General features: G+C 47.7%; 1 protein-coding gene across 5 annotated transcripts in view; it reads left to right on the top strand.

Annotated features, from left to right (window-relative positions):
• Positions 1-6,636: 6,636 nt before the first annotated feature.
• Positions 6,637-27,162, top strand: part of BAHCC1 (BAH domain and coiled-coil containing 1) — a 135,333-nt gene continuing 114,807 nt past the window's right edge. For 3 of the 5 annotated variants that reach the window (XM_089539729.1, XM_089539720.1, XM_089539711.1), the window contains exon 1: positions 26,466-26,933. The gene's annotated coding sequence lies outside the window, so the exon portion shown is untranslated. Of the gene's footprint in view, positions 6,691-26,464; positions 26,934-27,162 lie in introns of those variants that run through there. The other 2 variants (XM_089539693.1, XM_089539684.1) reach the window with 2 other exon arrangements.

Raw genomic sequence — 27,162 nt, 5'->3', positions numbered from 1 at the left:
GAAGATTTCAATTTTTTCTAGCTCTTCTGCCCCCCACTTCATGCCACCCACACACTTTCTGAGCTTTTCTGATGTTCCTGCATCAATCTGTCTTCTCATATGCTTTACCATAAAGCTAAACCAAAAATAAATACCCAGACAAGAATGTCTTTCCATGTGCTTGGCTCTGACTTGGATTCACACACCATACCCTTTGACTGTGGTTTTAGATGGTAGCTCCAGGTTCATTTCTTTTTTATTTTCTTTTTTTGGCAAATTCCCAGAGCAACCTTAGGCATATCTAGATTGATTCAATGCATATCTAGATTAAACAAAAATAAGTGGGATGGTTAAAAGCTGCTTAACAGAGCAATCTTGTGCATATTTATTGAGAAGTCAGTCTCATTTGCATCTAATGAAGTTTACTCCTTGGGTTTGAAACTTTGTCCCAGCTAGATTAGAACCTTTGAATCAACTGAGTTTACATACATGTTGTCTCACAACTGAAATGATTTTGTAGGGGTTAGTTGGAACTACCAAGAAGTTACAGGCCTTGCAGAATCCAGACTGACAGACAGAAGGCTATCATACTTTGGACCTATCATGAAATGACATGACTCACTGTAAAAGACAATAATGCTGGGAAATGTTGAAGGTATTATGAAAAGAGGAAGACTACATCACAGATGGATTCATTCAATAAAGAAAGCCACTGTCCTGAGTTTGCAAGACCTAAGCTGGGCCTTTGAAGACTAGGTCTTGTGGCGGTCTCTCATTCGTAAGGTCACCATAAGTCAAAACCAATTTCATGGCAAATAACAACATATGTATAGAATTTCAGTGTAAAGTAACCCATATGAGCACAGTCTGTATTGATCTAATTAAGGTAGAAATATAAGGGTTTGTTTGTTAGTTATCAAAGTGATGTGTGGACCACGTTGAGTTTAAAACTGGTCTTCACAAAGGTCTGTCCAAAGAGATAAAATGCAGCTAAGCAGGAGCAGCCCAAGATATTTTGCTGCCTGAGGCATAGAACATTATTTGTTGTTCCTTCCCACCTACATTTCCACATACTGAAACCAGTATGTACTGAGTATTACTTCAAGGAAGAATATTCTCCTTGGAAGGACAGCAACCTGATTTAGGGATACAGGGGGATCCTTTTATCACAAGTGGTTTTGCCTAATAGTAGGACTGGAAAGAGAGCTTGGCCCCATACAGACTGCCAAAATAAAGCTGCTCCAGGTCACTTTAGAGGTATGCTGTTTAAATGATGCATGCATCCTAAGATCCGGAAGCTGTACCAAAGCTGTGCTCCAGTCCTTGAGACTTGATCGTGGCTTTGGCATGGCTTCCGGAGTCTTAGGACGCATGCAACATTTAAATAGCATACCTCCAAAGTGACCCAAAGCAGCTTTATTTTGGCCTGTCTGTATGGGGCCCTTGTTTGGAAAGAAAAAGCAGCAAGGAGAGTCAAAGCCAGGCCAAGGGTGTTCCCAGATGCCTCCAGACAGGCAGAGGAGCATACTGTCCTTATGCATATGAAGCTACACAAGTGAAAACTCTCTAGATTTTTCACTTTCCTTGCCTCGGTTACAGTTCTTAGTGCAGAGGGTATTTCTGAATTCAATTAAATACCCACATTCTTCTCCAAGTGGATAAGATATTCAAGCTGCAATGTCCTCTAGGGCATTTCCCTCAATGGTCTTTGCTTTCTGCTGTATTCTGGGGAAAGTCTCTTTGGGCCTCAGCTACTGAACTGAGCTGGACATTACTGTTTTGCCTCCATAGGCGGCTTGTGAGGTACTCTGACATAGCATTGGAGATGGAGAGTAGATAAATACCACATAGTGACATTTTGCTTATGTAGATACAGGTCTCTGAAAACAACAACAACAATGCACCACCACTTAGAAAACACACATTAAAAGATTCTACTAGTGTTTGGTGCAAATGACTACGTTAGGTCTATCAAGTTATCAACATCAGGGCTGGGAATTTTGTGGACCTTTAGAGGGGTCCAGTGTATCCCTTTAGACTGTTAATGTTCCCCCTAAAGCCCTCAACCCCTCTCAAATTAATCTAAAACTTCTTGTGTTTTTATCAGTTGAAACAAAGAACACAAAACAGATTTAAAATGCCCCACAAAGTGGTTTTAGGGGTTTTAACCCCCACCCAGCAAACAGCCCTGAAGAACACTGGGAATGACACAATGTCACTTCTACAAATGCAAAATTGTGCATCACCTGGAGGGCCCAGTGGGTTGAGAAGCAATAAATAAATGCTTTAAATAAATAAAATGTCAATGCTCCAGAGGATGACACCAGAGGACTCCAGAGGATACCAAAATGGGGCATGCCCATGCCTGAGCTTCTAGACGTGTTTTGGACTGCAGCGAGTGCTGCCTATCCCTTTTGGTGGGCACCAATTAGGGCCTTACAGGTGTTCAACAACCCAGTGTTCAAACAGGCAACAAACCCAAGCAGAGGCTGCTGCCATATGTGGTTAATGAATCTTGTTTGGCTTGTTGGGTATTACGTTGTGCAGATAGGGCAGGGCTGGCAGAATGGTGTGTGATGCCCTCCAACAGGGCTGGCTCTTCACTCTCCATAAAGCAGAGTGAAGCAGCTGACTCAGATGGCAGAGTTGGGGTGATATGAAAGGGCAGGAAATACTTACTTACTTTATTATTACATTTTCACAGCCAGGGAAAAAGGAGTGGTTCTTCTGGGATTTTCTAAATCAGATGCCAAAATATCTTGGCTACCATGGGTACTATACATCAGAGAGCCAGTTGTTTCAGGCTAGCCCTGGCTTCCAACTTTATAGCCAGACTAGTCAACAACCCAAGAATGGAGTCAGGCACAGCTCTCTAAGGCTCAGTCCCAGGATTTTGAGGGCATAACTGAGTCCAGGAATAGTGAGATTGTTGCTAGGATGCAGAAAAAAACTATCTTCTGTTCCAACATTGGGGGGGGGGGGGGGTTTGAAGGTCTTTAAACAGAGGCTGGATGGTCATATGTTGGGTATGCTTTGATTGAGAGTTCCTGCATGGCGAGGGTTGGACTGGATGGCCCTTGCGGTCTCTTCCAACTCTATGATTCTATCAATGTGCCTCAACACTTCCCATTTCACATATTAAGCCCTGTATGAACTTCCTTCCATACGCAAAGGAAGCAAGTTGTCCAGTGGGGTTGCAGTACTTGCACTCTCAGCTTTACTGGGGCAATGAGCACAAGGCAGCCTGAAACATGATCCTTGTGAAAAGGCTGGTAGCAGTATAGCCAAGTTTGGTCCCAGTCACATAAGAATGGAAAGTTTTAAAGAAGCAAAAAGTCCCAAAAGTTCCAGAAGTCTAGTTAGATGATCAGTCCTTGCAACTCTAATGGAGAGTAGGCAAGAGAACAGGGTTGAAGTAAGACTTGGAAGGCGAACTGCAGAACCAGAGTCCTTTAGTACAGGGATAAGGCAAGGCCTGGTTAGAAAAGCCAGAGTCACTAGTTGTGAAACAAAATGCAGGGGACAAGAACATGGACTTGAGAGTCTGTATCAGCATTGTTCACAAGAACAGGTGTGGTCAAACTCATCCTGATTTCATGTAGACAAATCTCAAGGAGAAGAGAGGGAGAATAAGTGTCAGATAGAGACAAAAAGAGGCTGATAAAAAGAGAGGGAAAAGAGGACTGGCAGAAAGAAAGGTGGCCCAACCCACCGTTGGCTCTGGTCTTCTCACTGGCTTTGGCTCTAACAGTGGATGTGGCCCTTGTGGATTATTATTTTTTTTAAATGTGGTCCTTGATGGGGGAAAAAGATTTATTGATTCTGAGTCTGGATCTGGCAAGTCTAATGGAGAGTAGGCAAGACAACAGACCCTGATTTTGAGTGGATCTTGGCAATCCAGTCCACCATCATTAGAATAGGCTGAATTGTGCAGTGGGAAGTTTATAATCTCAGGAACTATGAAGACACTGATAGCCCTTATATACATACTGTACATACATACACATACACACACCTTGGTGTGGTAATACTGACAGTACTGCCTTTCCTCCCAACTAGCTACCTTTGATCTAGTGTCTTGAAAATACACTTACTCCTGAGGAGTTTTAATGGGAATTGCCCACACAAGTCCAAAGTAAGTAGGCCTGATAATTTGGCCTATGTAAGCAAGATTTTCTAGACAGTTGTATTGGTTCATTGTAAACCATGATCCCAGATGCATTTGACTGTAAAAGTGACAGATTCAAACCAAGCCAGTGATAGTATAGTCCTTTCCTAGCAGACTCTATGTAGCTACTAGGACTCTCTGACTCCAGATTTGGCTGTTGCCAATATATTTTACACTTGCGGGAGGGCTGCATGCATATGGAGGGACCGGAGAATTGCCTTGGTTGCTTGAGTGAATGTTTCCAGATTTGGGACCAAGCACCTTGCACTTCGGTATTAAATTGATTGAGACATAGCTTCTGTGACAATGTTAAACCTATCTCTTGGAAGATGGTGTGCCTCCTTCTCTTCTGTCTGTCTGATGTGTTAGCTTCTTCTGAGGGAAACTGCAGGTTGTGAAGGGAGAGGAAAAAATATTAATCTTAGTGGGACTGAGACGGATCAGCTGCTCTGAAACTTGAGAACAGTCTTAGCAGAGAGAGGGCAGATAACCGGGAACAGTCTGTGTTCTGGAGCAGGAACTTACCTGGAGTCCCAAATTCTTTGAGGCCTCTGGTTTGAGAATGTGATTACCCACTTCTCCCTGCTGGGTCCTTTTCCTCCCTCTCTTCCTTTCCTTCTGTTTTTTAATGCACACATTTCCTTATAGTTTGCATCACAATGAGTATCCCCTTCCTTACAAGAGACCTGAAATTGTAGCAGGGTTCCCAGTAGTTGGAAAATGAATAACATTGACCATGCATTTGGAGATGGTTGGTTGGCTGGTTGTTGCAGAAAGGTATCTGGTCACCCCTTACAGATTTGTGCTATGGGTGTGGGAAGCATGGCCCTCAGCTAAAGCTACTGGGAATTGCAGCCCACCATCCTCAGGAGTGCCACAGAGACCCTCCCTGGCTGCTCTGCAGAGCCCATGATTTGATTTATGGCCTATTTTTCTCCCAGTATGGTATAGTGATAGATAATGAGACCCCAATACATTTCCCCCCTCAATCCACAGGCTTTTAAAGTCGTTTTCCCTGCAAACTTTAAATAAATGAAAGGCAGGATGTATAAACATGTTAATAAATAGACATAAACACAGGACACAGATTTGGATTCATGTCCCTTTGGGCCTCCCAGTGATGGGCTTCTGTATCCTTAGGATCCTGGAAATTGGGGTTCTTGTGTTATTTGAGAAAAATCCAACTGTTCTTGCCATGTGGAGGGGCATGGAAAGCAGAAGGATCAAGCCTGAAGGGTCTGGTGAGGCTGGAGGAGGAAGCTCCCGGGACTGCCCCCTTGGGATGGCAGGGACCTTCCAGGCGAAATGGACTACAGAGGCCAGAGAAAGAGGGCGCTTCCTCTCGGTTGCCCCCTTCCCCAAGGGCGGTTCGTAGGATCCAGGTCGAACCGATCCTTGTTGTGTCTGAAACAGCATGGTTGTTAGCAGAAGCAGCAGCAGCAGCAGCAGCCCAGGTGTCAACTCAGCTCAGACAAGGCGAGTGTGAGGATGGGACTCTGGGGAAGAGGGAGAGGAGACGCCAAAGCACAGCTCTGGTCAACGTCCTCCCCCTCCTCCTCCCTGGCCCCTGCCCTCTTGCAACTCCTCTCCGGTGGGTTTCCATGGCTCGGCTGGGGGAGGTTTTACGGAGAGGAGCGTGGGGCTCGGGTGGGCAGTGCAAACTCCGCCATCGGGGAAGTCTGTGTGGAGTGGCCAGGCTTGCAACACACACACAATATACACACAGACAGAGGGTTGCAAATTGCAATACAGAGACAGAGAGGTTTGCAATACACACACACACACACACACACACACGGCTTGCAATATAGATGTGTGTGTGTATATATATATAGATACACACACACACACACACAGAGAGAGAGAGAGAGAGAGGCTTCCAATATACACATACACACAGTCTTGTAATATCCGCACACGGGCTTGTAATATATACACAGACAGGGGTTTGCAATACAGAGGGGGGGGGGCTTGCAATACACACACACAGGCTGCGCAGGACTAGCCAGAGAAGAGCTGCAAATCTCAGTTTCCTCTTCTTGTCTGGAAGGTGGAGGAGCAGGGCTTTCCTCTTCCTCCCCCCTTCCCTTTCCCCTTCCCCTTCCCCTTCCTGCTGGTGTTTGCAGCTGCAACAGGGACGCTGCAGCTGGGTCTTTCTTCCAAGAGATCCAGCTCGTAGGTCTCTCTGTCTCTCTCTCTCTCTCTCAGTCAATCTCTCTCTCTCCCCACCCACCCACCCACCCGATCCTCTCCCCCCTCCAGTCCCCGCGGTGTGTGCTGGAGAACCAGCAAGCAAGCGCCTCTCTTGTAACACACAAACACACTCACACACACACAGCGGAATGTAGCCGCCTTGAAAGGCAGCAGGAGTCAAACTTCCCCTTTGGCCCAGGCGTGTTTTCTTTTCCTTGGGAGCCCTCGGTTTCTCTCTTTCCGAAAAGCAGGCGGTTCCGACGAGGATCTTTTGGGCCGGATTGGGGGAGGGGGAGAAGGGGGGCAGGAGAATGCCAGCCGGGACTCCGAAAGACGAGGAGGCGAGCCAGGTAAGTCCCCCGGGATCAAAGGGAAAGGAAACTCCAGGCGGCGTCCACACTGCGGCGTGAGTGCATTTCCACTGCCCTGGCTCCTAGCTGTGGAATTCTGGGAAGGGTAGTTTCTTAGGGAATTCCATAGCATGGAGCCAGGGCAGCTGAAATGCCCTCAAACCGGTATGGATGCATCCAATGTGGATGCAACCAGAAAGAGATGGAGATCAAGATTTTTAAAAAAGAAACCAGCCTTGAAAACCTACCTCGGTTGCTCAGGGAAGGAAGTGGGGTGAAGAAGTGGTTCCGATCCGATTTGGCTAGAGAGACCCAAACCCTTCTCACCCCCTTCGAAGCCGAGGAGAAAAGCCTTTTTCTCTCCTCCGAAAAAAGCAAAGGCGAGGGAGCCCAAGAGCGGCAGCAATGGCTTAGAAGACGAAGTGGGGGGAAGGAAAGTGTGTGTGTGTGGGAGAGAGAGAGAGAGAGAGAGAGAGATTAGATTTCGCTTCTCTCTCATCAATTTTGTGTTTAATGTCACTGGTCTCCATTGTGGGAGAGAGAGGCACGTCATCCGGCCATAAATTTGAGATTATAGAGCCTCCAGCTCCGTCTTGGTGCCCTAATTGAGTGGATTTACTCCACGCGGGCAGGTAGCCGAGGAGACTCTGTGTGTATGGACCTGTGTGTGTGTGTGTGTGTGTGTATAATCTGGAGCAGAAAAAATACTCCCGACTCAATCCTAAATTCATAATCTGAGTTGTCGTCGTAAAAGCAAATCCTCAAAGGCCTCAACGGTTGGGGAGAAAAAAGCAGTGGGGGTGGGAATAGCTGGGGTCTTCGATGAGCACAGGGAGGGAAAAACCCACCTCCAGTTTCCGCTTTGCACAGAGAGAGAGAGAAAGACAACTCCAGTGAAAAGCAAGCGAGGATTTCTCTCTAGAAGGGAGAAAGTGGGGGGAGAAACCTCCCACCTGTATTCTAATCGAAGCCTTTCCCGACCCACACCGTGGCTTGGAGTCCCCACATTTTTTGCAGTGGAGTGGGATTTCTTTTTTCTCCTTTTTTCTTTTTTCCTTTCCCCCCCTTCCCTCCTCCTCCTTCTTGTTTGGCGTTTTGTTTCTGTGGTTTGTTCCACAGAAACTTTGACCCAGGAAAGCAGCGATCTGTAAGTAATTGTTTTGTCTCGATTTGCTCTCATTGTTTGCGCCGGGGAAGCCTCGCTCGCCTCCTTCCTCGCATTGTCCTCCTCTCTCTCTCTCTCTCTCTCTGTCTCTCTCTCGCTCTCTCTCTCTGCCTTTCCCATTAATTGCCACCTTAATGGAGATTTAATTCCAGAGCCAGCAGCAGAAGGGAGTTTGCTTTCTCCCCTCATCCCCAGCGCCCCTGTTCCCTCTTTGCAAGGCAAGATTTTCAAATTTCTTTGTGCAAATCCTCCTGCCAAAAAAATCCAGCCAAAACCCACTTTTCCAGATTATTATTACTATTAGCAGCAGTAGTAGTATCTTTCTCTGAAGATGCTAGCCACAGCCTGAAGATCAGGAATAAACTCTTCTAGAACATGGCCACATAGACCGAAAAACCCACAAAAAACTATGGATGCCGGCCATGAAAGCCTTCGACCTCACTTATTATTATTATTATTATTATTATTATTATTATTATTATTATTATTATGTATTTTAGAGTACTACTAGTAGTACTATTATGTAGTTTACAGCACCCTTCCTTCTAAAATGCGACTTCTTCTAGAGGTGCTTTCCTGCTCTCCGGAAACTCATTCATTGAGAGTGAATAAATTGATTATCCTCCCAATTAAAGCGTGGCGTTAAAGCATAGATTAAAGATTCTTCCAGGAAACCTTTTAAAGGGGGACACGAAAACGAGGCCTCGTAGATCTACTTTTATAAAAGTGCGTTGATGTCCTACTCCTGCTTTATCTCTTAAAGATATTTGGGGATTGGCTGCTGTGCAGAGATTCCCAGTTTTCCAGGAGGCATTGGAGACACAAAATAATTCAAGAGTCCCCCGCCTTTTGTTATATGTTTTAAAAAACCAAGCAAAACGAAGGCCTAGAATTAATCTTTATTGAAGGGTGTCTTTTTCGAGTGAAGGGTTTTGCTCCTACGTTTGCTTTCACGCTGGGAACGGGAGCAGCCCTCCAAAGGCACGGTCCTAGGAGCATTTTCGGTAGTAAATCCCAGAATGTTGCATGGGTTTTATTCCCAGGCAAGTAAACTTTGGGATGCACCCTGGGTCAAAATCCCTAGGGCCTCTGCGTCGGGTAAAGAGAGAAATAAGAGGCAGAAACAAGATCTGGCCGCTGCTTTCACAGGGGGGAAAATGGCCTCTGAATCCCGTCGGCCAAGCCCTTTTGCGCCATGAGGTCGGCCGTTTTAAACTCCTAGCAAAAGGAGGGTTTAAACTGCTTTTTAAAATTCGCCCCCTCCCCCGATCGCTCCAATTCCAGATTCTTTTTCAGGACTATTTGAAAAGCAAGCTCCCTTCTTCCTCCTCCTCCTCCTCCTCCTCCTCCTCCTCCTGGAGAAAAAAATTGCTTTGTTTCGGCCTAGCTTTGTTTAGAAGCAAGGAGGGCCCTTTAACACCCCCAGGTCTCCTCGGAAGTAAGTCCATTGGATGCAGGGAAAGGGGGGCCCATGTCCTTGCAATCCGAGTCCCACTCGCTTTCTGAGAAAGCTCTGTTTCATATAGAGGGATTTATATGAAGGAAACATGCCTGCGATGCCGTGGTCAAAACACAAGTAAAAAGTCTCTTTACATGCTGAAATATCCTCTGTAGTGTGTGTGTAAACAAACAATGCCTTGATACATTTGATGTTTTTCAAAGCAGCCATGGTGTAGAGGTGTGTGTGTGTGTACACACACACACACACACACACACACACACACACACTGAAAAGTCACTCTGCTTTCTTTCTCGGTCTTCCCCCCCTCCCCATTTTTCCCTCCTCATCTTATTCTTTCAAATCAAATTATCTCAGGACCCTGCCCGCTGGAGTTTCTATTGATAGCTTTGCAAATTCGGTACAGAAAGTATATTTGTGTTAGTAAAGAGATAGATTTGTTGAACGATTTTTAATTAAAAGGGATTGACTTTTCTGTTAACAAAAGAGGTAACGAAAGGCTGGGCGGGCGAGAGGGGAGCAGCAGGGCTCGCTGGCGGCGCTGAGCCGGGAGCCAAGGAGGGCCCGACGGGGGTCCTTTTTTGGGAGGAGATCCCCTTCTCTTTGGCCCCCTTGATCTTTGCGGAGGGCTCTCTGGTCGTGTTTTTCGTCGCGGGTGCTGGGCTGAACTCTCTGTGTGTCTTAACATTTGCTCTAAAATGTGCGATGCAAGGCCAGGGCGTTCTTTTCCTTCTGTGCAATAGGTTCTGTCGACTTGGTCTTTGGGAAACACAAGACAAAAAGCCTCCCCCTCCCTAGTTCTAGCCTCCTAGGTTAAGCCCTGAAACTATGGAAGGGGTTTTGGCATCAACCTCACCTTCCTCTCTGTCTTTCCTTTCCTGCTCGTTCCCAGCCCAATGACCTAGAAGGATCTGGCCGGGAGATCCGAGGGTAGTCAGAACGGGGTTTGGGGTCCGGAATTTTTGGTTCTCCGGAGCCGATCGGGGAGCGAGATCGCCCCTAAAAGCCCGGCCTCCCTTCCCGGTTGGGTCCCCGGCTGCTGAACAGAGCCCAGGAAACTGAGCCGAAGCCGGCCTCCATTCCCCAGACCAGCCGAGAATCAGCAGGAGGAAAGAAGGAAGGAAAAATGGAAGGAAGGAAGGAAGGAAGGAAGGAAGGAAGGAAGGAAGGAAGGAAGACGGCCGGCTGAGACTCTGCCTCCGACTCTGCCGGGGAGGGAGAGAGTTTTTGGGGGGGCTCTTGTTTGGCTTCTTTGCATCTAGGGCCTGGGATGGAGCCTGGCCTCCCCCGATTTCAGCTCCCAAATGTCAAGCACCCGACCCGAAGAGCTCTCTTTCTGCGAGGCGGCGGGGAGAGGCTTCCAGGGTTCCTCCAAACCTTTTCGAGGGATCCCGGAGTGGAGCCCGGCTGCTCCTCCGGTCTCCTGGGCGACGAGGCTGGCTTTTGTCTGCGGAGGCCAAGAAGGAGCCCTGGGCTGGCCGGGTTGGCTGCCTCCTTGCCTGCCTGCCTGCCTCCGCCCCTTGGCAAGCGGGAAGCCAGGGGACGAGGCTCTCCTGGGGAGGAGAAGGAGAGTCGGGGCCCTGGAGAAAGAAGAGAGATTGGGAGGGAAGGGGAACCCAGCCAGGGCAGCCCTGAAGGAGAGAAGAGTTGGGCGAAAGGGAAGAATGGGAGGGAAAAAAGAAAGGGAAGGGAAAAGGAAGAAAGGAAAGGCAAAGAAAGAAAGAAAGAAAGAAAGAAAGAAAGAAAGAAAGGGAAGGGAAAAGGGGGGGGGGGGGAAAAGGTCTGAAGGAGAGAAAAGAAGGCCAGCTCTGAAAGAGACAAGAGTTGAAGGGGGGATGAAGACTGGGAGAAAGGGGAAACTGCCCCACGAGGCCAGCCCTGAAGGAGAGAAGAGTTGGGGAGATGAAGAGAGGGAGAAGGGAGGGAAAGGCACCCCACGAGGCCAGCCCTGAAGGAGAGAAGAGGTCAGGGGGGTGTAGATTGGGAGAAAGGGGGAAGGTACCCCACCAGGCCAGCTCTGAAAGGGAGAAAGATTGGGGGATGGAGAAAGGGAGAGGGGGAAACACATACCCCACCAGGCCAGCCTAAAGGAGAGATTGATCTCCATGCCCCACTCCCGGATCTAAGCCCCCCCCCCCCAACTTTTCTCTTTTGGTCCCGAAAGGCTTGCTTTCCCTTCTCACCAAATGGTCCGCACTTCTCCCAAGGGCTGCCTGGAAAGCCTCGGATGTCCCATGCCTTGGAGGGAAGGGGGGATTTAAGAAGGGATCCTCACTGTCCCCCCGGAAAGCTGGCGGGGGAGATCTGGTTCCAGACGCAAAATTGCCGGTGATCTCTCCTTCATCGATCACCTGAAGCTCAAAGGAAAGGGGGGCTTGGAGAGGATGAGGGAGCCGTCCTTTTAGTTGGAGGGGGGGAGTGTAGAACAGAAGGGCCCCCCTCAGAGAGAGAGAGAGAGAGAGGCTTTTAAAACAGCGCTTTCATTCTGAAATGGAAGAAACATGCACCATTTGTTTTTAAGTATCCCCGAACTTGAGGTTTGCGCCTGGTGCAATTCAAACCCCGTTACAGCAATGCTTGTATATTCCTATTGGGGGGATTATACTCGCAGGTGGGGAGTAAAAGTGCTTGGAAAAGAGGGGGGGCTATCAAAGAGGAAAACAAGAACCCTCCCTTTTTTAAAAGGAGAAAGAAATCCTGCCTTTTCGATTGGAATCCATTGATCTTTAAAAGCAATCATACTCCTAATGCATGGCGCTTTGTCAGAGCCCCTGAGTGTGTCCGCCTTGTGTGTGTGTTGCCCTCCTTCTCCCCCCCATGTGTACACACAGAGAGAGAGAGAGTGTGTGTGTGTGTGTGTTTCCCAGTGACTTTCTTCTCCGGCAATCCGAAGCAAACCCTTGCCGCTGTTTTTTATCACAGAGCAGTGAAGTTAAGAGTGTTAAAAGTTGCTGGGAAATTGGGGGGGGGGGGTTTGTGAAGGGGGGGTGAATAAAAAGAAGGGCGTGATATCGGCAGTCTCGGTTGGAAGCTCTTGGCCGGCTCCTTTTCTGCTTTCTTCCCCAACAGGAGCCTTTCTGATTCTGCGGAATCGAGGGTCCCCCCAAGATACCTCTTAAAGTGGGGACTCTGGGGGTGTGGAGGGGGGAGAGAAAGGAGTTTAATGTCTCATTTGAAGGAAGGCACGCACGCACACACACACACACCCGTCTGGGCCTTCCCTTCCTTATAGTCCCCCCTTCCCAACTGGAGTATCTAGTTGGGTTGCCTAGGTCCATGGCAAGCCTGGAGGGAAGGAAGGAGGGCGACCTCTACAAAGGAGGGCCTTCCCCAAAAGACAACACACATACACTTTGCCATCCCATCGGATCTCCCACCCCGACTTTTTTGATAGAGAAAGACTTGGTTTTTAGATGGATGGATGGATGGATGGATGGATGGATGGATGGAGATAGATAGATAGATAGATAGATAGATAGATAGATAGATAGATAGATAGATGACGATGAAAGCCCCTCCCTTCTGAAAAGAGTTTCTAGATATTGAACAAGATTTAATGAGGGTCGCTGAGTTTTCACAGGGCACGGTGGAGAGTGACAAAATTCTCCCATCTCTTGCTCTCTCTCTCCCTCTCTCTCTCTCTCCATTCTCTCTCTCTCTCTCTCTCTCTCTCTCTCTCTCTCTCTCTCACACACACACACACACACACACATTTATACAGGCAATCACAATCTCTCGTGCAATTGCTCTCTCACACACAGACACAATCGCTGCCTCATTCTCTCTCGCACGTGCATCCCTACAATCTCAATCTGTATCTCCTTCTCTCACACACAATCACACTCTCTTTCTTTCTCTTCAGACACACAGGCATACAATCGCAACCTGTATCTCTCTCTCCTCCATAATCACAATCTCATTCTTTCTCCTCGAACACGCATGTATGGTATCTCTTTCCTTCACAATCACAACCTCTCTCACACACAATCACAATCTCATTCTTTCTCACACGTGCACACGCACACAGGCACTATCTGTATCTCCTTCTCTCAGGCACAATCACAATCTCTTTCGGGCACAAATACAATCACAGTCTTCATCGCCCTCCTCTCATGCACAATCACAATCTCATTTTATTTATTTCTCTCACACACACAATCTTTCTCTCATTTTCTCTCTCTTATACACAATCTTTCTCTCTTTTTCTTTCTCTCTCACACACAACCTTTCTCTCTCTCATTTTCTCTCACACAATCTCTCTCTCTCTCTCTCTCACCTCAGGGCCTTCTCTTCTCTTTACACGACAATAAAAGTAGCTTAGCATCAGCAGCCTCGTCTCTTCCCCCCACTTCCCCATTTCACCCCAAGGGGAACCAGGCCAAGAGAGAGGCGAAGCCATTTGATCCTGGGGGGGGGGGTGCCTCTTGTCCGGCCAAGTCTCTCAAAGCAATCCATCCCCCTTTCCCTTTTTTCGTGCCCTTTGTGCTTGTATGTGGACATCCCCTCGGCTCTCTCCCCACGGATCATCCCCATGCCAGTCGGGTTTGGGGGGTCAGGATCCCCCAAAAATGTTCCCTCCATTCCTGATCTAAGTCCTGCCTTCCTCCCCAGCTGCACGCACTCACACACACACAAACACACCCTGCCACTAATGATGTGTTGATCAAAACAGGCACCCTTTGGACATGTCACAACACAGTTGCAGGAAAACCTTCTCTCGTCATGTGTCCCCCCCCCCCACCACACACACACAGAGAAACACACAGAGAAGGCGCAGGGAACCCCCCCCCTCTCCACACGCTTTCTTCCCAAATTTTCTGTGGATGATCTTGTTTTGCCCTGTGAAAATTAGGGAAGTGGGGGAATGACAAGCCTGAGGAGAGGGACATTATTTCTAGATTTGCAGGTAGCGCTGGGGAGAGTGGGAAATCCCCCCCCCCCATCTCCAAAGCTCTAGGTTTTTCTTCTCTTGTAACTTAAGGCTGCATCCACATGGGAGAAATAATCCGGTATGAGCACACTTTTAACTTCCAGGGCTCTAGGCTGATTCTGGGGATGGTACTTTGCCTGGAGCAATGGCAGTCAAACCAGGTTATTTTGTGTGTGGACACAGTGCAATTGTCTCTATCTCTGGGACATAACTGGAATGGAAAGAGCAAGATTTGGGCCTGTTTATATGAAACTCGTTCTAATTCAACCCAGATGGGCCGGGCTCTTGATAACCTCCCACAACAAACACATTGAATTATGCTTTTGGGGGTGAAGACATATTTAGCCACAAATGGCAACGCTGCATTGAACAGAGGCTTTAAGGAAAGGTTTGGGGGTGTCCAGGAGCACCATCTTCTGAGCACCTTTAAAATAAAAATAAAACAAGCAAACAAAACCCAGCAACCACCCACCCTCTCCAAAAAATACATTCCAGGATCCCATAGGGAATAAAAATCCACAGCACCTCGATCCATGCCAGGTCTCTCCCCCCACAAAAAAGAAAAAACATGTATTTTTTAAAATGCGCCTGTGAATGTGTCCATTTAATCTGGATCGGAGAGGGATGATCTGGTTGCACATACATTACAATTCTTGCTGGGTTCCAAATGTTTGTTGTTGTTGATGATGTGTGCCTTCAAGTCTATTCTGATTTAAGGCAACCTGAAGGCAAACCTATCACGGGGTTTCTTAGTGAGTTTCTTCAGAGGGGGGGTTGCCAATGCTTTCCCATGAGGCTGAGAGAGTGTGACTTATTGACCAAGGGTCACCCAATGAGTTTCCATGGCCCAGCCAGGATTCGAACCCTGGTCTCCAGAGTCCTCTAGTCCAACACTTTTAACCACTACTCCTGGATCTCAAATGGTTGGTACCTCTGAGCAAAGACACCCCCCCTTTATTAGAAGTCACTCCTTGCCCTACCCAGCACCCACATGCACAACACACACCCCAAACTCCTGAGTTGGAAGGAGCCCAGAGTTCTCTTTTGCGGTGTGCCCCGGCAATTTCGGCCTGTCTTCCACCATCCACTTTCTCTATGGATATTTATTGGATTAACTCATTTGTCTGTTTCCCCTTGTAGAGAGGGGAATGAATATATATATATTAAAATCAGGACTCCAATCCTTTCTTTTGACTGCAGCTCCGTGGAGAGAAATAAATAAGTCTCTCCTCCCTTCCTCCCTCTCTGTTTCTGTTTTCCACCCCAAAAGGGTGGAATCCATTGGATTTCTGGATCGCTTTTTGAACAGGGAAACTTAAAAAAACACAACTTGATCTATCAGATCCTAGAGCTGACTTGTCTGTCTGTCTCTCATCAGGGGTCATTTGCTCAGTCCTCTAGAGGAGGCTTCCATTTATACACACCTTTTCTCCTCCTAAGAGCCTTTTCCTAACACACACACACACACATTCTTGCACACACACTTTTTCTTTCCGGGTCTCAAGGCGACTCTGACCAGGCCCATAAATAAAGCATCCTCCCAAATTCTCAGGCCTTTCCCCTTCTCCCCATCATTTCTCTGAGAAGGGTAGATATGCAATCCAGGCTATCGCTCTCTCTCTCTTCTGGGTTGCATCTGCAGTGCAGCAATGGTCCGGTTTGACACCACTTTAACTGCCTAGGGAAAAAAAAGGGGGGGGGGGGAATCCCCATGTTTTAGATATCCCAATCCACTGTGGAAATAAGAAAGACCCCCCTCAGCCTAAGGCTGGAGTCCCTTTTCCTCCCCCTCCTGGGCAGGGTGAGCAGATATCCTCCCCGCAAAGGAGGATCAGCCACTGCAAAATGGAGGACATTCAAGAAAAATTTAGGGCATGACCAAAGAAAAGTTTGAAACACTCACCTAAATGTAAATGCATGCTTCTTCTGAGTCCTGCTCCAAATGGAGGACCTTTGGGAATTCCTCCTGGGCAGATGGCTGAAATGGAGGACAGGCCTTAGAAAAGGAGGACGTCTGGCCACCCTGATCTGGAGGGGCTCTTTTTCCTCTGCTCCAAACACTCATAGAAATATGACTGCACACTGCTTATTTGTGCTCAGAATAGAGGACATTTGGGAATTCCTCCTGGGAAGAAGGCTGAAATGGAGGATGGGTTCTGGGAAAGGAGGACATCTGGCCACCCTGACTTTGGGGCTCAGGACCACTTCTCCCCAGGAGCCTTAAGTGGCCAAGTTAGTGGATCACTGCCCCCCCCCCCCAAAAAAAAAAAAGTCTCTTGTCCAAATTCACCCATTCCAGGGGCCTTCTTCTCTGGAAGTGGTTTAAGCCAATATTTCTCCAGAAGGACAGAGAAGGAATCCCTTGAACCAGGCCAGCCAGCCATAGGACACACAGGGCTCAAAGGTGTGTTTGTAAACTATTTTAAACCTCCCCCTCTTCCATGCTAAGGCAGGGTTTGGTCAAAGGAGAGCTTTAAGGCACCCTGGCACAAAAAGCATGGCCAGCGTGGCCTAGTGGTTTGAGTGTTGTTACTCGAGACCAGGGTTCGATTCCCAGCTCACACACTCTCAGCCTCTCCCATGGCAAGAACTGGAAGGACTTGAAGGCACACAACAACAACAACAGGAAGCGTAGCGATCTAGAACCAGACACCTTGCAGGCTAGATCCCCTTGGTCCTGGCCAGCCAACTTAAAAAGGGGCAGATTTTGAAACAAACAAACAAATCCAAGCCTTAAACTATAAGGGACCAAAGTGGTGGCCCCTATGGCTCCTGGATCAGAGGAAGCAGGGTCGCCTAGTCGCCACGGGGATTTCTTGAGATGACCCTCACCTTAGTAATGACCTCCTTGCCTTAAATCCATCCCCAAAAGAGAGCCCAAGGGCCTGGGGGGTGGGGGTGGAGAGGAGAATAATGATAATGATACATCTGTGTGGATGGATGATGCGTGTTCTGTCTGCAGAATCCGGATCCCTGCAGACAGAACACCCATCATCCATCCACACAGCTGTATTATTCTTTTCCCCCTTCTCACAATCCCCCTCCCAAAGTCCTCCTTCACTTTGCACAGAAAGCAAAGCGCTACCAAACCCGGGGGCGTCTCTGTCTGTGTCCCAAAAGGGTTTGATTTGGTGTGTGGTTTCTTTTCTCTCTCCTTCTTCTTCTTCTTCTTCTTCTTCTTCTTCTTCTTCTTCTTCTTCTTTTAATCCTCCAGTAGTCTGTTTTTTAACAAGTAATATAAAACAGGGCATGTTCCGCGCGGGGCTATTGGCAGCCAAGACTCAGCACGTGCTCTCTCTCTCTTTCTCTTTCTCTTTTTCTCTTTCTTTCTCTCCCGCCCCCCCCCAAAAAAAAAGATCAGAGTGGTGTTTGGGGGGGAGGTTGTGGGTGGAGGGATCGCGAGGTGGCTCCTGGCTTTAACGAGATCTGGGTTGCCTGTTTGAACAAATAAAGCTGGACAGCCTTGGAAGCCCCCCTCTGCCCTAGACGGCTACTTTTGCATTGGGCCCCGCCGACGAGGTGCAACTTTTGGCTCCGCTCCTTTGTTGTTGTTGATCGTAGTAGAGATCAGGGAGACTTACTGACGTGTAAAAAAGTTTAGGGCCCTGGCCCGGATTGCCTGCTGCCTCCCTTCCACTCCTCTCCCCGCAAATCCATATATATAGATATAGATATAGATATAGATGAGGTGCGGGGAGGGCTTTGTTTTGGTTTTGTGGTTTGTTCTCAGGATTTCTCAGTCCGGGGCTCCTCTGCCCGTTTTCCAGAGTAATTCTTCCCAGCCAAGAAATGGTTCCTAATTTGCTCGTTGACCAAACTGCGCCTGGAACAATGAAGGAGGCCCAAACAATTGCACCCAACATACAATTACCCAAAAGCAAAGACTTGCGTCTCCCGGCCCTTATTAGGCAATTATTTCGCGTGCTGCGTTAATCCATAATTTTATTTAACATACTGGGGGGATTATTCCCCCCTTCCTTTCCTCCTTTCTCCCTCTCTCTCTTTTCCAGATGGAAAGATATTAAATTGCAATATTTTTAACACATTTCCCCAGAGTGGGAAGGTTAGCCGAGGTCTGAGAATTTAAACCGACTGCATATTCATTTGGACATGAAAAGGAGATGTTTTCATGTTGGCTACCTGGAGCCAAAGGGGGGGAAGGGAAATCTGCCATTTCCTCCACCGCCAGCTCCCTTCAAGGCTGGAGGGAAGGTGAAGATTGCTCTCTCTCAACCTTTCATTCAAAAAAATGGGAAAGGGGATGCGAATTGGCCGAAATCCTTCAGGAAACAGGAAGCCAGAGTGGGACCTTGATCCTAAAACCGTTCTGGGGGACAATTTCACAACAACAACAACAACATCAACACCAAAGGCACCCCAAAGGCGACATCAAAGAAGCCAGATTGATCCCTTGCCCTGAGGAAGGTGCAATATGGTTGCAGTATAATTCAACATACATCCGTAAACGTTTACATTGGGTATACAATTCAAAGATACAGCCATGCTAGTCTGTACAATCAGTATGTAGAGACATCTGATCTTGTAGCACCTTTGAGACTCAATGAAAGAAAGAAGTTGGCAGCTTTCCTAGACTAAAGTCTACTTCCTCAGGTGCATTCATACACAAAGAGTATTGCAGTCAGGGGAAAGCACCCAAAAGGGAAGGGAGAGCACATAACAGAATGGAAGAGGGGCAACGCATTTTCCTGGAAATAGGCCTGGAAATATCAGTTGGGGAAGAGCTGTGATCTGAACCCTTTAAGTCAAATGCTGCCTTAAAAATGTGCTTTTTCCGAAGCTGTTTGTTATGGGTCGGAGCAGAGTTTGCAAGGAGTGGGATCCTGACCCCCTACGTTTTATGGGCGTGTCCTGATACAAATGCAGAGACAAATGTGTGTGTATGTAAAGTCAGTCTCATTGATATAAACAGAACTGGACAGGAAGTTCGACTGCTTGCCTGATCCTGAACTCCTGTGGGTTGGATGGGGTGGCAAGAGAGAGAGAAAAGAGAGAAAGGAAGAGAGAGAGAGAAAGAGAGAGAGGGAATGCCTCCGATTTCCCTTTGCTTTCGAGGCAGAGAGGGCTTCCCACTCCAGATCATCTTACTTCAGATTTGCTTTAATCTTCCCAAATGCTTGGCTATCACTGCGGGCCAGGCTGCGCATTATGCCTGAAGAGTTATACCTCGACTCGCAAGGCGCTTGTTAAATTTTATTCGTAATTATCTTATTTATTTACTGCTGCTGTTGTGTTTTCCCACCGACTTCCTCGAGAGTCAGGAAGGAAAACCCGGGAGCCAGGCTTTTGCTGACCTAACCCGCCGCCTTCCTTCCGAGGGAAGAGGGAGGCAGTTTGGCTTTTAAATCTGGCCGTGAGAGATGAACCAAATCTCCTTAATGTGTCCCGAGATAAACGAGCTTAATTCTCTCCAAGAGGCCGGGTGTATTAACTGAGTCCCGCAGACGGGGCTTAAGTGGCAAGGCAAAGCTAGGCCCGGTTTACTCAGGAGTAAAAGACCACTAAACCTGAGCCTACCTGCGGGAAAAGAAAGAGTCACAGTCCCTCTCTGGATCTGTTTCTTTTCTCTCCCCCCACTAGTTTTTGCCCCAAGGCCTCTGAATAACCACCTCTGCAGATCTGTTGTTGTTATTAATATTATTGTTTAAAAACGACAACAACAAAAAACTCAAGAGGTGAAGGGGTCTGTTGAGGGGACTTTTCCTTCTGGCGCTCTTTCCCGGCACGACTCTAAATATTTAGTTCTAGGTGCATTATCTTTCTTTTAGAGGAAGTCTAAGAGATACCGAGGCTCTGCTCCTGTTAAATTAAAAACATTTGTTAGCTTTGGACAGATTTCTTTTTAAAAAATGAGTTTGTGGGGGGTGGGAGAAGTTGTAACTTCTGCTGACAATGTACTGCGGCCCATCTAACAGCTAAATGGAATTTCCCTTCTCTTCTTCCCCTGGTAGCACTATTCCCTTCGTGTAGAATACAAAATGATCTTTAACACACACACACACACCCGCCATCACTGCCCCGCCAATACTGTGTAAGTGAGCAGGCAGAATAAGAGTGTACTGGTAATTTGCCAACAGATCTCTGGTTTATACACCAGTCCTGTCTAAAGTTATTTGCCCTAACAACTGTTTTGAAACAATAAAAGTACTGGGACACACACACACACACACACAAAACAACAACTCACTCTCACGCTTTCCTGAGTGAACTGAAGGAAGAGAAAGAAAGAATGCCCACTCTGCTCTATAGATAAGAAAGAGGGGAAAAGAGGGACCTATTTAATACCACCTTCCAAAAATAAAAAAAGTTCCACCTTTTGAAGTGTGGCTGGGAGAGGGAAGGAAAACCGAAAACCTCTGTTTCTGCTCCCTAAATAATAATAATAATAATAATAATAATAATAATAAAAAATCTGATTCCTAGTACAGGGCCATTCCTAAGATCGCTCTGATTAGAAATTTGGAGTGGGGGGGGGGAACCAATAAGGAATCAAGCCGGGAGCTTTGGGATGGTTATTGATTCTTCTTCCCTTTCTTTTAATCAAGCCAAGCTGCGTTGGGTCAGTTTCATTTCTGATGCGGCGCTTTATCTTTTCCGAGGCCCATCTCTGTGCCTGCCACCCAACCCACCTCCAGTGTGTTCATGCAAGATTCTTCTCCCATCCTACCCCCATTCCCTTTAATTGTGAAAAAAGAAAACGTCTTGGTGATGTTGTTGTTGTTGTTGTTGCCTGAAAAGCCCTTCCTTTGCTATAATCCCTGGTTCTTGGAAGGAAAAGAAATATACATAGATATATACATATTCCTCTTCAAAAGCCCACAAAAACCAGGCCGCCCCTTGGTAACGGTTAGAGAGATGTGGCGACCCTTGGCCTAAGCCGGGGCCCAAAGGCAGGGCTGGGGTCCCTGGGCCTGGGGCTTGGAGCTGGAGAGGCGAGTGTCACTCAAGCGCCGCTCCAATGGCCAGGGACAATCCCCTTCGCCGGCCTGGCCTGCTTCTGCTTCTTCTTCTTGGAGAGCAATCAGTCACTTGGCATTAATTACCCTTCCATCCAGGCCCCTGGGCAGGGCAGCCCAGGCTTTTCTCCGGGACCTGGCCCATTCAGCACAAAACGCCACCTGAAAGAAGGGGCAGGGGCCCTCCCCCCACCCAGACCCCCACAACAAAACAAAACAAGTTCAGGGGACCAACAAGAAAAAGAAGGGGGAAAAACGAGGGGGGGACCTTGTGATACTACTGCCCAAAGGTCCAAGTGTGATTATCTTTCCCTTCCAAACAATTTTAAGCACGCACGCACACACACACACATTTTACACTCTAATATGGTGGCCCCCTTCCTTGTTTTGGTTTCCTTCCACAGGTCCATTTTGGGAAGCTTTCCTCCAAAAGCTTTCTCAGGAAGGGTGCAATTTTTTTTTTGTAACCTGCCTTGATCTTTTTGGAAATAAATCTATCCTTATCATTATCATTACCATTATTATTATTAATCCTTTGGCACGAGGAAAGAAGCCCCACTCCACTTTCCAGTAAGGATCCTAAGGATCCAGATCCCTCCCCTGGCTCACTAAACAGTGATCTTACAGACACTGACCTGGGAGCGAGCAGAGAGAACTGTTCTGGAGGAATCCTGCCCAAAATTGAGTCCTAAAAGTTTCCCCTTTAGGACAACTCAAGCGAGTTAGATCTAGCTGGAGGGAGTTGAGTGGATCACAATGAACCTTCCCTCCACCTATTTTAGGATCCCACTCTGCGTTGCCAAAGATCCTGACTTTTGGAAAGGGGTTCCCTCAAGACCCACCAGAGTTTCCCGGGGGCTGAGCGCCTTGACTCCTTCTTTTCTGAGGAATTCTAGCATTTCTAGCATTCCAGCCCCAGTAAATAGGCTGAGTATCCAGGGGCAAAGTGTTATCCTCACGTGATAAATTTTGAAGTCCTTCTTCCCGGCCTCTTATGAAGAGAAAAAATTTTTAAAAAATGGAAATGACTTTTTTTTTACCCCTTTGCTTTATGGACCGCAGAAAGAAAAGCTGCTTTTTTGAGCCTTGCAGAACAACAGCCTAAACATTGGGAAATTGGAAGGGTTTTTTTTTGGGGGGGGGGGGGGACATGGGGAAGAATACTTAGGATTTCACTCCAGGCTTATTATAAACTCTTTATCCGAAAAAATAAAAAATAAAGGAGGAGGCAGAGGCGAGTTATTTATTTATTAATTTATTTTTGCCAGGGAGCCCCGATTCAATTAAGCTGGACATTTTTCACATTTTTCTGGGGCGAAGAACTATAAAGTCAGGCAAGTAGGGAAATCCCAGCGATGGGGATCCAAGGGAGGGGGAGAGAGAAAGGCGAGCTCTCGTTGCTGCTGCTGCTTCTTTTTTGCTTTCCCTTCATTTGTTCTCTCGGAAGACGAAGTCTGAAAAGAAGGAGACAGACAGAGGGATGGACAGAGAGAGAGAGAGAGAGAGAGAGGCTGAGTTTCTCCCTCCAGTTCAAAATGTCCCCGTTTCCCAGCCGTTTTCTGATGCCTTGGCCTGAGCCAAGGGCGAACTCTGAGTTTTTTCCTTTCCGGAGTGCAATCTATCTTTCTCTGGATTTGGAGGAGTGAATATATGCCATGCGATTGGAGATCCTCAGAAGACAGGGTTTTCTTAAGATGTTGTGGCTCTGTATTGGGAGAGGATGGCACCGGTCTCCGATGCCCTGGGCGAGGGCCTGGCTTTGGTGGCCCAGCCGAAAGGGGGGCAGGAGGAAGAGATCGGGGCCCCTTCAGGCATCAGAGACCAGTGCCATCCTCTCCAGTTATGAAGTGCCATCCTCTTGCCAGCATCACACTCTTCATCCCGGCCTCTCCCCTTCCCATCCCTTTGCTTTAGACCCCGGCTCCTCAGAGAAAAAGGCTGGCCTTCTCTGGATCTCCCTCCCTTCAAGTCTTTCTCTTTCTGCCCCTGGCACCTTTGGTAACTCTGGAGTTGGGCTTCCAGGAATCCGTCTTTCTCACTTTCCGCAAGAGGATTTGGGTTCCTTTCCTAATTTTCTTTTTTTAAAAAAACAACTACTTTTATATTTTTAGTTTCTCCATGAGGTTTATTATTATTATTATTATTATTATTATTTGCTGTGTATGTGGGGGTATTGCTGGGAGGCCGAAAACTGGGCATCCTTGGGCATTTTATTTCTTATTGCACCAGTGTCGGAGGGCGTCTGCATTGTGTTACCCAGAATAGCAGACCCTTTTCTTTTCCTTTGCTTCTTTTCTACAGTTTCCCAACATTTCCGACTTTTTTCTTTTTCTTCACATTATTCTACCCAAAATATCAGACATTTTCCTTTTTCATTCTTGAGACACTTGCCTAAAATATCAGACTCATTTATTGTTGCTATACGTTACCTGGAACCTCGGCCCATTTTCTTTTTTCTTTACGTTGTTTCTCCACTTGCCCAAAATGTTAGACTTTTTTCTTTCTCTTTGCATTGTTTCTACACTCACCAAGAATATCAATATTTTCTTTTTCTTTGCATTGTGTATACACTTACCCAAAAATATCAGTCCTTTTTATTTTCTTGTATGCATTGTGTGTACACTTACCCAGAATATCAGACTTTTTTCTTTTTCTTTTACTCTTAACTTTTTTTTAACCATTGCACGTAAACTACGCCGTGTTTACTAGCCGTACACTCCAAACTTGGAAAGGGGAGATCAACTCGGTCGATCTATCGACCAGGATCTCCCCTGTTGGCAACTTGGGATCCATTGGGATGCGGGTTTTCCCCACGAGGGTGACTTCGGCATCTTCCCATTTGCCACGAAAAGGGTGAGAAAGACACACACACACACACACACTCCCCTTCTCCTAATTCAATTTCGCTCCTCCGGCTTAATGAATAGCTCCATTGTAATCTAATATCTCTTACGGGTTATTTTGATTTATTCGGCATTTTCCAATCAATTACGGGCCTTTTAATTTCTTTATCTCCCCCCCAACCCACGATCGTCGGAATCGTGCGTGAATGGATCGGGGAGACCCTTCACTGAGCCGCACCGTGCTTTCTTTCGGATTCTGCACCCGCACTGGAGAAATAACCCGGTTTGACACCGCTTTAACTGCCATGGCTCCATGCGATGCAATTAACAAACTACACTTCCCAGAATTGCATCGCATGGAGCCATGGCAGTTAAAGCGGTGTCAAACTAGGTTATTTCTCCAGTGCGGGTGCAGCCTCTTTCCTCCTTCGCAGCTTGGCCCTAGAGACTCCCTCCCTTTCCCCCTTCCCCCCTTTGCTCCTTTTGATCCTCTCCACTCTTTGACCTTCTTTTTTGGCTCCAGGGACTGGAAGGGGGGGTCCCTGTGTGTGTGTGTGTGTGTGTGTGTGTGTGTGTCTGGGCTGGAAACAGTCCCCAGCTTATCTCCTTTCATCAAACCAGCCCTGGGCCCCCTGCAAACCGCGGGGCCAGTAATTGCTTTTTTCAGGCAGCCCAGTGCGGACTGGCGAGCGGCCAATCAGCGCCTTGTTTACACTGGGTGATGGACAGCGGGCTGGGGGGCTGCCAGCCAATCGGAGGCCTCGCCTGGAAGTGGGGAGGGGGGGCTGGGGAGACACCCGGGGAGGGGAGGGAGGGGAGGGGAGGGGACTCTCTGAAGGAGCCGAAGGCTGCCTGCTTAACCCTTTCCTGGCCGGGGCCAAGCGGGCGGTGCGGGGGCGCCCACATAGGCAGCCTTTTCGTCGCTCTCTTTACTAGTATAGGGTTTTCTTGGCAAGAGTTGTTCAGAGGGGATTTTTTTGCCCTTGCCATCCTCTGAGGCTGAGAGAGTGTGACTTGCCCAAGGCCACCCAATGAGTTTCCATGGCCCAGAGTCGTAGTCCCGACCCTCAAACTGCTCTCTCTCACTTTTAGCTGCTGAAAATAGATTGGTATAAAACGATGCCCAAGGAGGATGGGAGAGGAGAGGATGCCGCCCGTTTTTGAAAAAGTCGAACTGGGAAAAATGGGGAATCGTGCGTCAAGGACGATCTGGAGGAGAACGGGGTTCACCCCCTCCTCTCTCTCCCTTCAGGAAAGGCGTCGGGAGGGGCTTTCTTTGAAGCCGGGGGGGGGGGGAGCAGGAGTTAAAGGATGATGCGAATCAGAGAAGGGGAGGCTGCACTAATAAATAAGATCCCCTTTTGTGACGACCCACCCGGAAGTTTTCCGGCGTCTTAGCCCAGGAGGGCTTAGGAGCAAGAGCACACCAAGAGGGACTTTCTTTCCATTTCCCCCCCTGGAATGTCCTTCATTTGGAGCATGACTAAGAAGCGTCTCCATTTGCATTTCTTATGAGCGTTTATAGCTCATTTGTTGGCGTGTGTCCTCCATTTTCCTGGAATGTCCTCCATTTGGAGCATGACTTCAGAAGGATGTATTTACATTTCTAGGAGGCTTTTTAGCTTTTTAGTCTATCCTTCATTTTTTCCCTTGGATGTCCTCCATTTGGGGCATGACTTCAGAAGCATGCATTTACATTTCTAAGAGTGTTTCTACCTTTTCATTTTGTCATGTCTTACACTTTTCTGGAATCAGTACATAGAGAGATCTTTTGAGACTCACTGAAAGAAAGACGTTGGCAGAATCAGTTTTCCTGGACTTCAGCCTACTTCCTAAATGCATCTGAGGAAATAGACTTGAGTCTAGGAAAGCTCATGCTGCCAACTTCTTTTAAAGGTGCTGCAAAATCTCTCTCTACGTACTGATTCTGCAGACTAACACCGCTATATCTTTGAATTCTCCTTTTCTGGGATGTCCTCCATTTGGCGCACGAATAAGAAGCATACATTTACATTTCTAGGAGTGCCTGTAGCTTGTCATTGGGTCGTGTCCTCCATTTTTTTCACTGAAGTGTCCTCCATATTTTTTGCGGTGCCTGGTCCTCCTTTGCAGTGAGGACACATCTGGTCACCCTGGGAGTGTTTTTTTTCTCCTTCCTTCCTTCCTTCCTTCCTTCCTTCCTTCCTTCCTTCTATCCCCCCTCCCTCCCTCCCTCCTTCCTTCCTTCCTTCCTTCCTTCCTTCCTTCCTCCCTCCCTTCCCTTCTTTCCTTGCTTCCTTCCTTCTCCCTTCTTCCTCCCTCCCTCCTTGGCCCCATTGCTCCAGCCGAGGGAAGCTGGGGCGAGGGGGGACCTGCTGCGCGGCCAGTGTCGGGACTTGAATTCGGCGCCCTTGGGCCGAGTAGTAGCCCCGCTGCTCCCTGATTGGCAGCTCCCTGGCCCGGCGCCAGCCTATGGGGAAGCCTGTTTACGCAAGGAGAGTGGCACGAGCTTATGGCCGGGGAGGGCCGGGCGTCCAATCAGCGCGCCTCTTGGCCCAGAGTGAGTGGCACGAGCTGATTAGTATGCAAGGAGAGTGGCTCGCAGGGCTGAGCTGCGAGGTTGGGGAAGCTGGAGCCCGCGACAGGGTCCCTCGCTCGTCTCCGGCTGCTTCTCTCCCCCCTTCCTTCCTTCCTTCCTCCCTTCCTTTCTGCAAGCCAGGAGCAAGCAGCCGCCGTCGCCTTCGCCTCCGCCTCCGCCGCTGCCTCCGCCGCCAGTGCATTCACAGTGCCCCAGTCTGCCCAGTGCAAATACCAATAGGAATACCACCAGGTCCCACTCCCTGATTTTAATTGCATTGCCTTCCCTCTGTGCGAAGGGACACCCCTCCCTCCAGTAAGTAAATGAAAATTTATTCCGTCTTGTTGAAACGTGCATTGCTTCGGCTTTTAATATTATTTATTTAAATTAAAATATTAGTTATTAATTAATATTTTATTTCATTGATTGTATTTTTACCCCCGCTCTTCAGAAAAGCTCTCAGAGCATCATTATTATTATTATTATTAAAATATTATTTATTCATATTTTATTTCATTGATTGTATTTTTACCCCCGCTCTTCA

The sequence above is a fragment of the Sceloporus occidentalis genome, unplaced genomic scaffold (assembly GCF_023333645.1).
Source record: "Sceloporus occidentalis isolate IW3139 unplaced genomic scaffold, rSceOcc1.0.p SCAF_1, whole genome shotgun sequence".
Taxonomy (NCBI): Eukaryota; Metazoa; Chordata; class Lepidosauria; order Squamata; family Phrynosomatidae; genus Sceloporus; species Sceloporus occidentalis.
Note: the sequence above shows the minus strand (reverse complement) of the source record. Positions and strands in the feature narration are given on the sequence as shown.